Raw genomic sequence first — 11868 nt, 5'->3', positions numbered from 1 at the left:
ACTTTGGCTCATTGGAGCCAATACACAGTTTTATGTGAATCGACTTCGGATGTTTCCTCCTCCCTCCCATACCTCCTTGTGTTCTCTCTCCTCTTTCAACCCTATAACAGATGAAGAAGTCTCCAGGCTTCTCTCCTCTTCTCCACCCACCCGGGAACTCGGTCATTTGACATTTTTCTCTACAAAAAAATCCTACATCTGCAGACATTAGGTCCTTTATGATGTTTTGGGCCTGGGCTATGGACCGGACTTCTGATAAAAGCACATCTGTGCCTACCTGTTACCGCCAGCTCTGTGAAAAGATCTGGCAGACGTTCTTCTCTACCTGTTGTATGATGTTCTTTGTTTTGGTTTCACTTTCTCATCTCCCTTCCTTCTCCCAGCTGTCATCTATTTGCACTGATTGTCTCCCTTTATATTGCCTCCCATACTGCCTCACTTTGCGGTTTATACTTCTTCCTGGATTGTGTTCACTGCTGGAGGCTGCTTCTCCTGATTCCTCAGATAAGTCTGTTTCCTTTATTTGTGTTTCTTGCTGGCTTGATTGTAGGTGACCCTGACTCCGTCCGTATTAAGTGCAGGTAGCCGGTGGTCGTGTCCCCTCACTATTATAGGGTTTTCAGGTGTCACATAGCATAAGGTACGAGGGCATGCAATCATCTACCATAAAGATCTTTGCATGGGCATAGCAGTCAGGGAGAGCTCTAGGGTTTTTATAGGGTTTACCCATATGCTCCTTAGTTTGGGATCAAGCCAGTCGGATGTTTATTTATAAGTTCCAGCTTTCTGCAACACCATCCGTGACATTATAAACCGCCATAACCATCTTAAGCATGGATCCGGTTTCAGCCTTGATTGACCGCATGCAGGGTCTTTCACTGGAGGTAGCAGATCTCCCTAAAACTGTGTCTCAGTTTCAGGTGACCGGTTCTGCTTGCGTTCATGGAGTTTGTTCCGAGCCTAAGATCTCACTTCCGGATACGTTCTCCGGGGGTAGTGAGAATTTTGTTCGCTTTAGAGAGGCTTGCAAACTCCATTTTCGCCTACTTCCCCATTCCTCTGGTGATGAGGAGCAGAGGGTGGGGATCATCATCTCGCTACTCAGGGATAACGCTCAGTCTTGGGCCTTTTCGCTGCCGGTCGGGGCACGGCCCCTCCGATCGGTGGATGAATATTTTGTAGCCCTGGGACAGATATATGATGACCCGGATCATATTGCTCTGGCTGAATCTAAGCTGCGTCTTTTATGCCAGGGTAAACAGTCCGCAGAGATATATTGTTCAGAATTTCGGAGATGGGCAGCTGATACTGGTTGGAATGATGCTGCACTCCGAAGTCAATTTTGCCATGGTCTTTCGGAAAGATTGAAAGATGCATTTGTTTTTCATGAGACACCAGCATCGTTAGAGTCAGCCATGTCTCTAGCTGTTCGCATTGACAGGCGTCTTAGAGAAAGAGAGAAGACTACTCCTTCCTGTCATATTCAGTCCAAGGACAGTGGGGCTGTCTAATTCAGTGCGCAGGGGTCTCAGTCTCTCTCAATCCCCTCTGAGGAGGAGGCCATGCAGCTGGGTTTGCTTGCCTCTGATAGTAGAGGATTCAGCTCTCAGAGGAAGGTTTGTTTCTGTTGTGGGGGTATAAATCATTTGGCTAATGTTTGCCCCTCTAGGAGATTCATGGAGTTTTCTGAGGGTAATAAAAAAAAAAAAAAAAAAACTTTCCATTTGCTACTATTGGCAAGGTTGATGCGGAAATTGAAAGTTTGCCATTTATCTGTAGTTCCCATTTTCTCTTACCTGCCAGGGTGGCACTAGACAGCAAGAACATTGTTTGTGAGATTTTTGTAGATAGTGGAGCAGCTGTCAATCTCATGGATAATCAATTTGCAATAACGCATGGTTTCCAGGTATGCACTTTAGAAAAGGATATACAGTACCTGTTTTTGCTATCGATTCCGATCCACTTTCTCAAAGATCCTTAAAGGGCATAGTTCACAATATCCGTTTGACTGTGGGTGACGCTCATGTTGAAGATATGTCATGTTTCGTGCTAAGCGGATTACCTACTCCTCTAGTGTTGGGCTACCCTGGCTCACTAAACATAACACCATAATTGATTGGCAAGCAAGGCAAATAAATGGTTGGAGTGAGTTTTGCAGAGAGAATTGCCTCACGGAGTCTCTTTCAGAGATTTCTACCAAGACTGTGCCATCTTTTCTCTCTGAATTTTCAGATGTGTTTTCCGAGAGTGGTGTCCAGGAGTTGCCCCCGCACCGGGAGTACGACTGCCCTATTAATCTCATCCCAGGCGCCAAACTGCCAAAATCACGTTTATACAATCTCTCCCAACCTGAAAGAGTCGCTATGCGTACTTATATCTCTGAGAGCCTGAGAAAGGGACACATCCGACCCTCGAAGTCACCTGTGGCCGCTGGTTTTTTTTTTGTTAAGAAAAAAGATGGTTCTTTAAGACCTTGTCTGGATTTCAGGGAGCTGAACCGTATCACGGTTCGTGACCCATATCCGCTTCCTCTGATCCCGGACCTGTTTAACCAGATTGTTGGGGCTAAGGTTTTTTCTAAGTTGGATTTAAGAGGGGCATACAACCTAGTTAGGGTCAGGGGAGGGGATGAATGGAAGACGGCCTTCAATACCCCTTAGGGTCATTTCGAGAATTTGGTTATGCCCTTTGGTTTGATGAATGCTCCGGCCGTCTTCCAACATTTTGTAAACAGCATTTTTCATCATTTAATGGGGAAATTTGTACTGGTGTATCTGGATGACATTTTGATTTTTTCTCCTGATTTCAAGACTCATCGAGACCACCTACATCAGGTCTTGCTGATTCTGCGGGATAATAAATTGTACGTTAAACTGGAAAAATGTGTGTTTGCGGCTCCGGAGATTCAATTTCTTGGTTTTCTTCTCTCCGCTTCTGGTTTTCGCATGGACCCTGAGAAGGTCCGCGCTGTGCTTGATTGGGAGCTTCCTGAGAATCAGAAGGCGCTGATGCGGTTTTTGGGTTTTGCCAATTATTACAGAAAGTTCATTTTGAATTATTCCTCTGTTGTTAAGCCACTCACTGATATGACTAAAAAGGGGGTAGATTTTTCTTCGTGGTCGGTAGATGCGCTTAAAGCCTTTTCTACTATCAAAGAGAGTTTTGCTTCCGCTCCCATTTTGGTACAACCTGATGTCTCTCTACCTTTTATTGTTGAGGTGGACGCTTCTGAGGTGGGTGTGGGTGCGGTCTTATCTCAGGGTCCCTCTCCTGCCAAATGGCGACCGTGTGCCTTTTTCTCAAGGAAACTCTCCTCTGCAGAGAGAAATTACGATGTGGGAGATAGTTGTTGGCCATCAAATTAGCTTTTGAGGAATGGCGCCATTGGTTAGAGGGAGCCAAACATCCTATTACCATAAGAGACCATAAGAATCTGGCCTACTTGGAATCGGCCAAGCGTCTGAACCCGAGACAGGCCAGATGGTCTTTGTTCTTTTCTAGGTTTAATTTTGTTGTTACGTTCCGCCCTGGGGTTAAAAATGTGAAGGCAGATGCCCTGTCACGTTATTTTCCGGGAGGGGGGAACTTTGAAGACCCGGGTCCCATTTTGGCTGAAGGGGTGGTCGTCTCTGCTCTTTATCCTGATTTGGAGGCAGAGGTTCAGGCAGCCCAGGCAGAGGCTCCTGATCTTTGTCCCCCTGGGAGGTTGTTTGTGCCTCTCGCTTTACGACACAAGGTTTTTAAGGAGCACCACGATACTGTCCTTGCTGGGCACCCGGGGAGCAGAGCCACAGTGGATCCTATTGCTCAGAGATTCTGGTGGCCGGATCTTCGTAAGATGGTGGAGGGTTTTGTGGCAGCCTGCAAGACCTGTGCTCGTGCCAAGGTCCCTCATTCACGGCCATCGGGTTCTCTCCTCCCGTTACCCATTCCTTCCCGTCCTCGGACGCATCTGTCCATGGACTTCATTACGGACCTGCCTCATTCCTCGGGGAAGACTGTGATTCTGGTAGTAGTGGACCGTTTTAGCAAAATGGCGCATTTCATTCCCTTTCCTGGGTTACCCAATGCTAAGACGCTGGCGCAAGCAATGTTGATCACATTGTTAAATTGCATGGCATTCCTTCAGACATCGTTTCTGATAGGGGCACACAATTTGTTTCCAGATTATGGAAGGCCTTCTGTTCTCGCTTGGGGGTTCGGTTGTCGTTCTCTTCTGCTTTTCACCCGCAGTCGACTGGTCAGACCGAACGCGTCAATCAGAATCTGGAGACATATCTGCGCTGTTTTGTGGCGGAGAATCTGGAGGATTGTTGTTCTTTTTTGTCCCTTGCTGAGTTTGCTTTAAATAACCGTTGCCAGGAGTCCTCTGATAAGTCACCATTTTTTGGTGCATATGGGTTTCATCCGCAGTTTGGGACATTCTCTAGAGAGGGGTCTTCTGGTTTACCTGATGAGGAGAGATTTTCCTCGTCTTTGTCATTTATTTGGCAAAAAGATTCAGGGTAATCTGAAGAGGATGAGTGAGAGATATAAGCGTGTGGCGGATAAGAGACGTGTGCCTGGTCCGGACTCATCAATCCCGTTGCCTTCCGTCTTGATCTTCCTCAGACTTGGAAGATCCATAATGTTTTCCACAGGTCCCTATTAAAACCTTATGTCCAACCCACTGTACCCTCCTCTTCGCCTCCTCCTCCGATTGTTGTTTATGGTAATCTTGAATTTCAGGTCTTTAGGATTGTGGATTCTCGCATTATCCGCGGTTCTCTCCAGTACCTCGTTCATAGAATGTGTCGTAGAAACATAGAAACATAGAATGTGTCGGCAGATAAGAACCATTTGGCCCATCTAGTCATTGGGAGGGTTATGGTCCTGAGGAGAGGATGCGGGTCCCAGTGGCGGACATTAAGGCCACTCGTCTCATCAGGGCTTTCCATAGGTCTCATCCTGAGAAGGTGGGCTCTGAGTGTCCGGAGTCCACCCGTAGAGGGAGGGGTATTGTCACCCCCAGCTCTGTGAGAAGATCTGGCAGACGTTCTTCTCAACCTGTTGTATGATGTTCTTTGTTTTGGTTTCACTTTCTCATCTCCCTTCCTTCTCCCAGCTGTCATCTATTTGCACTGATTGTCTCCCTTTATATTCCCTCCCATACTGCCTCACTTTGCGGTTTATACTTCTTCCTGGATTGTGTTCACTGCTGGAGGCTGCTTCTCCTGATTCCTCAGATAAGTCTGTTTCCTTTATTTGTGTTTCTTGCTGGCTTGATTGTAGGCGACCCTGACTCCGTCCGTATTAAGTGCAGGGAGCCGGTGGTCGTGTCCCCTCACTATTATAGGGTTTTCAGGTGTCACATAGCATAAGGTACGAGGGCATGCAATCATCTACCATAAAGATCTTTGCATGGGCATAGCAGTCAGGGAGAGCTCTAGGGGTTTTATAGGGCTCACCCATATGCTCCTTAGTTTGGGATCAAGCCAGTCGGATGTTTATTTATACGTTCCAGCTTTCTGCAACACCATCCGTGACACTACCTACATGTGCCAAGGTGGTCTCCGTCAGGAAGGACCTACTCTTAACCTACCTATGCTGTATGAGCATCTACATTCATGAGAGCAGACCCTGCACATATAGACTGCTGCTCCTAGTCACCTCCATGTGCAGCAAGCAACCAATGAGAGGAGGAGCAAGTACAGCTATATGTACCACCTATATGTGCAGAGTCTGCTATCCTGAACGTAGATGCCCAACAGTATAGGTAGGTTTAGAGTAGGACCTGCCTGACTGAGACCACCTTGTTGCGGGTAGGCGGGCACAGATATATTGGCTGAGAGACTCGGATTTTATCCTATCATAGTGAGGGCTTAGCATAATGTTTGCATCTATTGTGTTACTGCATTATTATCTTTTTTCAGTGATTTTTTTTTCATAAATGTATCCATGGACATCAGCATATTTATTTATCATATCGTGCAGGATTTCGTTTTTGCTATGGATGGGACTTCACTTCCTCGCCAGAACTATTCATCTCCATGGCGCATGCGCAGATGAGTTGGATTCAGGAGTTTGCGAGGAGGAAGGGAGGAATGATTCTCGACACATCCACAGCAACTCAAGATCCATCCATAGCCCAGGCTGGAAACCTGGTAAAGGATACAATGTTATTGGAAGCAGGATTTTCCGAAGAAAGGCGTTATGTGACCGGGTTCCCGATCGGCTGATCCATGCGACTTTGGGCAGGTTTCATCTACAAGCCAGTTAAGTGCAATTAAGGTGTGTTGATGGGACCTGCTGGATACCAAAAAAAGCCCCTTTAAATTACACTATTTTATACAATTATTTCCAATAAATAAACTATTTTCCACTCCAAAATTGTTAAAGAGGGTAACAAAAAGGGTGCCATCAGATGACCGTATTTTTGGGTCCGCATACGTTCTACAATTTTACGGAACAGGTGAGGACCCATTCATTTTAATGGGGCTGCACAAAATGCAGACAGCACACCATGTGCTGTCCGCATCTGTAGTTCTGTTCCGCAGCCCTGCAAAAAAGAGCATGTCCTATTGTTAGACAAGAATAGGCATTTCCATTTTTAGGGCCGGCCACGTGTGTTCCGCAAAATGCAGAACGCACATGACCGGTATCTGTGTTTTGCGGATGCACAATTTGCACATACAGTCGTTGAATGTAGCCAAAGAGAGGGTGATCAATGTCCTTAATGTTCTCCAGATGATGCTGATTTATTCATTTGTGGTGGAGATGCCCTAAATTACATAGATAATCAGAGGAAGTTTTAGGAGTAACTGGATCTCTAGTAGAACAGGAGATTCCATTCCTATGCATGTTGAAGGATAAAGGAGTAATAAGGCATCACCACCAAAGCTCCTTTTAGTTGGACATGCATTAAGCTCCAACATAAGGGCTCATGCACATGGCCGTTGCCTGGCCGAGGCTGTATCGCAGCACACAATCAGCGGGTCTACAATACACTGGCACCAGCCGTGTGCAGCCCGCATCACGGATGCGGACCCATTTGCGGACCCAACGGAGGCACGGGTCGGAAGCCCACGGAACTATTATGGAGTGCTTCAATGGGTTTTCTGTCCGTGCCTCCGCACCTCAAAAAAATACTGCATGCACTACTTTGTTGCGTTGCAGACAGTCAGATCCAAGTGAATGGGTCCACGATCCGCATGCGGCGTCCTCACGGTCGGTGCCCGTGCATTGCAGACTGCAATTTGTGGTCCGCAGCATGGGCCCGTCCGCCGCACGTTCATGTGCATGAGGCCTTAGGGAGATTCTTTGCTTTTTCTGTTTACTGTTTCAACAAAATTTTTGAAACCCAGAAAAAAGTACTGTCCATGTCAAAGCTAGACGTAAGTCTGAGTTTCACTGTATGGACAGAATTTAACTCAATGAATGGCAACTCGTAAGAGAACAGGACAAATTAAAAGCAGTCATTTGTTGCCACTCAGCAAATTTAGGTATATATAACTTTGACTAAAACCACAATGTGTCAGGGGAGACATTCGGAGGTCACATTGCTTAAGAACATTGTCCATGGGGACAGAAAAGCAGATTTGAACTAATGATGCCGGAAAGCTATAAATACAAATGAAGATGAGACAAGGTTGTACAATCCTGATACACAGACCGAAGAAGCATCATTGACCCAAGACTTTCTGCTTCATTGTGAGTATGGGATTGTGGAGAATATGTACTCAAGTAATGAAGACTTCCAAGATGGGCCCTCATCCATATTACTTATTAATAGCAATATGCTAGTTGGTTGATAAGATGTTCATTTGACTATTGGAAATACCCTAAGTGATAAATTGTGAGGCAAAACCAGTCGGGTGGGACCTACTGGTATGTAGATATTGTTACCAAGTTCCATTAAGTTGATTTCAGGTTTTGGAGACCATATTGTCAGCATTTCTTCAGAAGGTCTAGCTATGAATTTGGGCCTTAGGGCTCCCCGATGACTTATACTTGATTTCCCTTATGTGGAAGTTTTCTTAGACGTCTCATGAAGACAACTCCTGTCCACATTACTGATAAGGGCTTATGGACCTTATTGAGGGGTGAGGTGGGGGGTGGGCACCACAAGTACAGCTCCTGTTTTCCCCTTATCTGAATAACCACCGCTTTACACTACATTTCTCCTGCAGGCAACATTTTTGGCCAGAGAAGACTTCCACTGGTAAAAATCCACTATTTGCTAGAGGTGCAGGGAACACAGCCAATTTAACCTCATCCAAGCAGAATAGTCTCCAATGACCTACTGTAGATCTTCTCCTAACATGTTTGAATTAATATAATCTCTAAGTTGAATGTTTGCATGGTTTGGTCAAGGATGCAATTATTTGCTTCTTGGTTGGCCATTTTCACATGTCTTCACTACACAGAAGGTCACCATGCCTTGGTTGTGCCAACGATTTATCGTCCTTCACTTCCATAGACAATATCAAATTTTAAAGAATGGTTAGTTCTAAACTTTTGTATACTGGATATTCCACCAAGAACAAATCTACCTTCTTCTTAACTCCTAGATAGATATATCAGATGACTATGATGATGTTAAACTTGAGTTGAGCGAATTTCTTGAAATTAGTTTTGGGTCCGATAAGCTGAATTTTTGAAACAAATCGATATTGGTACATATCGTTTCTACCCAAATCAAATATGCTCCAAATGCCTTGAAAGTTTGTGAGAGAGAAAGACACAGAGAGAGAAAGAGTGACTAGCATGCTACTGTGAGGTTCTGGGCAACATATATGTGTTATCTCATGCCAGCACATGTAAGCTATGCTAATTTTCATATCTTTTTCCCAGAAACCGAGAGGAGCATTGACTGGCTTACTCTCTTACTTCTCCTGCATACTCAGCGCCCTCCATAAGGAGGAATAGTACCCTAACCAAGGCCTCTCAGGCAGCCAAGCAAGTTTTCTTTGCTCAGCTCTGTTAAAGGTTAGTTACTGTACCCAGAAAGAGCTGGGTTCCTGGTATACCAGTCAATTGCAGCACTAGAGGGGCACACAGACTAAGAAGGACCTCTCTGCAGGCAGCCTTTCTAGTTGTTGACTGCGCTGTATTGGCTGGGATTTGTGGTTTACCACCACTGCTACTGTTTCACGTGCTTTAAAAAGAAGACTTTTTGCAACTGCTGCAGTGATCAGAAATCTTGATGTTCATCTGCACCAATTCCCTGCTCCCTATCCCTCTAAATCCCCTCCTCCCTGTTCGCTTTTGGTAGACCCCACGCTATTTGACCTTTTTTTTGTCTATTTTTTTCTCCAGCCCTTCACCAGTTTTTCTGTGTGCTATAAGTTTTTAGCCCAGTTATTTTTATTTATTTTTTCTCATTTTTGGCACCGTTTTTTTGTAAAAAAAAAAAAAAAAAGAAATGGTAGTTTTATAGGGGTTTTATATATGTATGGATAGATCTCTCTATAAATAGATATAACATATTTTTTGTTTCATAAGATGCACTTTTCCCCCAAAAAGTGAGGGAAAAATGACAGTGCGTCTCATGAAGTACTAGTAAGCGCTTCCGTTATGCAGGTGCTCACTAGTGCACAGTAGGAATGGGGAGCCGTGAATACAACGCTCCTTGGGCTGGTTGTACTCACTGCTCCCTAGTCTTCTTCAGACTACCTGACGTTCCATAGTGTATGAGCTCTCTATGACCTGATGCTGTGCAACGTCGGGTCACAGCACACGCACGGCACTGGCTGAAGAAGACCAGGGAGTGGTGAGTGCTGGATCTGCGAGTGACCGTGCATTTTGGGGCAGGAGAGGTAAGATCTTTTATTTATTTTGTGTCTCATCTGGAGATCTGACCCGAGTTCTGATAGGGGTCTGATCTGAGGTCAGGTGAGGAATGGTGATCTGATCTGAGGTCTGATGGGGGTCTGTTCTGAAGTCTGATGAGGAATGGGGGTCTGATCTGAGATCTCATTAGCAATTGGGTTGTTTGATTTGAAGTCTGATGAGTAATGGGGGTCTGATCTGAGGTCTTATAAACATGGGGGTCTGATCTGAGGTATGATGAATAATGGGGGTCTGATCTGAGGTCTTATAAACATGGGGGTCTGATCTGAGGTATGATGAATAATGGGGGTCTGATCTGAGGTCTTATAAACATGGGGGTCTGATCTGAGGTATGATGAATAATGGGGGTCTGATCTGAGGTATGATGAGTAATGGGGGTCTGATCTGAGGTATGATGAATAATGGGGGTCTGATCTGAGGTCTGATGGGGGTCTGTTCTGAAGTCTGATGAGTAATGGGGGTCTGATCTGAGGTCTTATAAACATGGGGGTCTGATCTGAGGTCTGATGAGTAATGGGGGTCTGATCTGAGGTCTTATGAATAATGGGGGTCTGATCTGAGGTCTGATGAGTAATGGGGGTCTGATCTGAGGTCTGATGAATAATGGGGGTCTGATCTGAGGTATGATGAATAATGGGGGTCTGATCTGAGGTATGATGAATAATGGGGGTCTGATCTGAGGTCTGATGGGGGTCTGTTCTGAAGTCTGATGAGTAATGGGGGTCTGATCTGAGGTCTTATAAACATGGGGGTCTGATCTGAGGTCTGATGAGTAATGGGGGTCTGATCTGAGGTCTTATAAACATGGGGGTCTGATCTGAGGTATGATGAATAATGGGGGTCTGATCTGAGGTCTTATGAATAATGGGGGTCTGATCTGAGGTATGATGAGTAATGGGGGTCTGATCTGAGGTCTTATGAATAATGGGGGTCTGATCTGAATCTGCTGACAGATTGGCTTTAATGGTGGCCCAAACAAATTTATATTCCCAGCAATTTATCGACCAGAATCCCACTTCATCATTTGCTCAACCCCTGAAGAGTACTCCAGTAAGTGCAGCAGAGATGATGATGTTTTGGGGCTCGTGCTGCATATGGGCCTTGATAAAAAGCCCAAAATTAGAAAGTATGGGTGTATAGATGTTTTGTATCAGACCCCAACTTACAGCCATGCCCCGGAATCAATTCAAATAGTTTCTGACATTTTTGCATTATAATGATAATATACCCTAGGTATGACCGTCTATTTAAGATTAGGCCAGTCCTTGCCCACTTCAACACCAAGTTTGCTGGTCTGTGTAGATAAGTCACTTATAAATTTTAAAGTTAGGGGAAAACCCCGCCATTATCTGCCCAGCAAGTGGGCGAGGTACGGCATTACAATGTATAAGCTTTGTGAGAGTACCTCTGGGTACACTCACAGGTTCCAGGTTAATGAAGGGATGGACAACCAGACTGAACCCCCAGAATGTCCCCCAGTCCTAGCAGTAACTGGGAAAATAGTGTGCAGCCACTGCTAGACCGGGTTACCACCTCTATGTGTATACCTATTGCCCCAGCATAAACCTGTTTTAGTCCCTACGTTCCAGAGGTACTCTAGCTTGTAGGACAGTACGCAAAAATCAGAAAGGCCTCCCTAGATACCTAATTGGGCAACCACTCAGAATGGGTGAACCAGGGCTCCCCTAAATGAGAACATGCTGGGGTATGTCCTTGTACTGACTACTGTTCATGGGATCAGCAGCTTCCCTGCCCCTGTACGAGGTACTACTACCCCCAACCCAGACTGCATCCGGGACTACAATAGGTACATGGGGGGGGCTGATCTTTCAGATCAATTACTGAAGCTTTACAGGGCCTTGCAGAAAACGAAGGTGTGGTACAAAAGCTGGACGTGCACATTGTAGAGATGGCACTGTATAATGCTTACATGTTATTTAGATCACTATTTCAAGAGGTGGTGATTAGAGATGGCCTTGCGGTTTGCCCGGCAGTGGTTTCGCTGCGAACTTTGCGTGTTCACGATTCGCCGAACAT

This window comes from Bufo bufo, chromosome 3 (genome assembly GCF_905171765.1).
Source record: "Bufo bufo chromosome 3, aBufBuf1.1, whole genome shotgun sequence".
Classification (NCBI taxonomy): domain Eukaryota; kingdom Metazoa; phylum Chordata; class Amphibia; order Anura; family Bufonidae; genus Bufo; species Bufo bufo.
The sequence above is the reverse complement of the archived record's forward strand: the minus strand, read 5'-3'. Positions refer to the sequence as shown.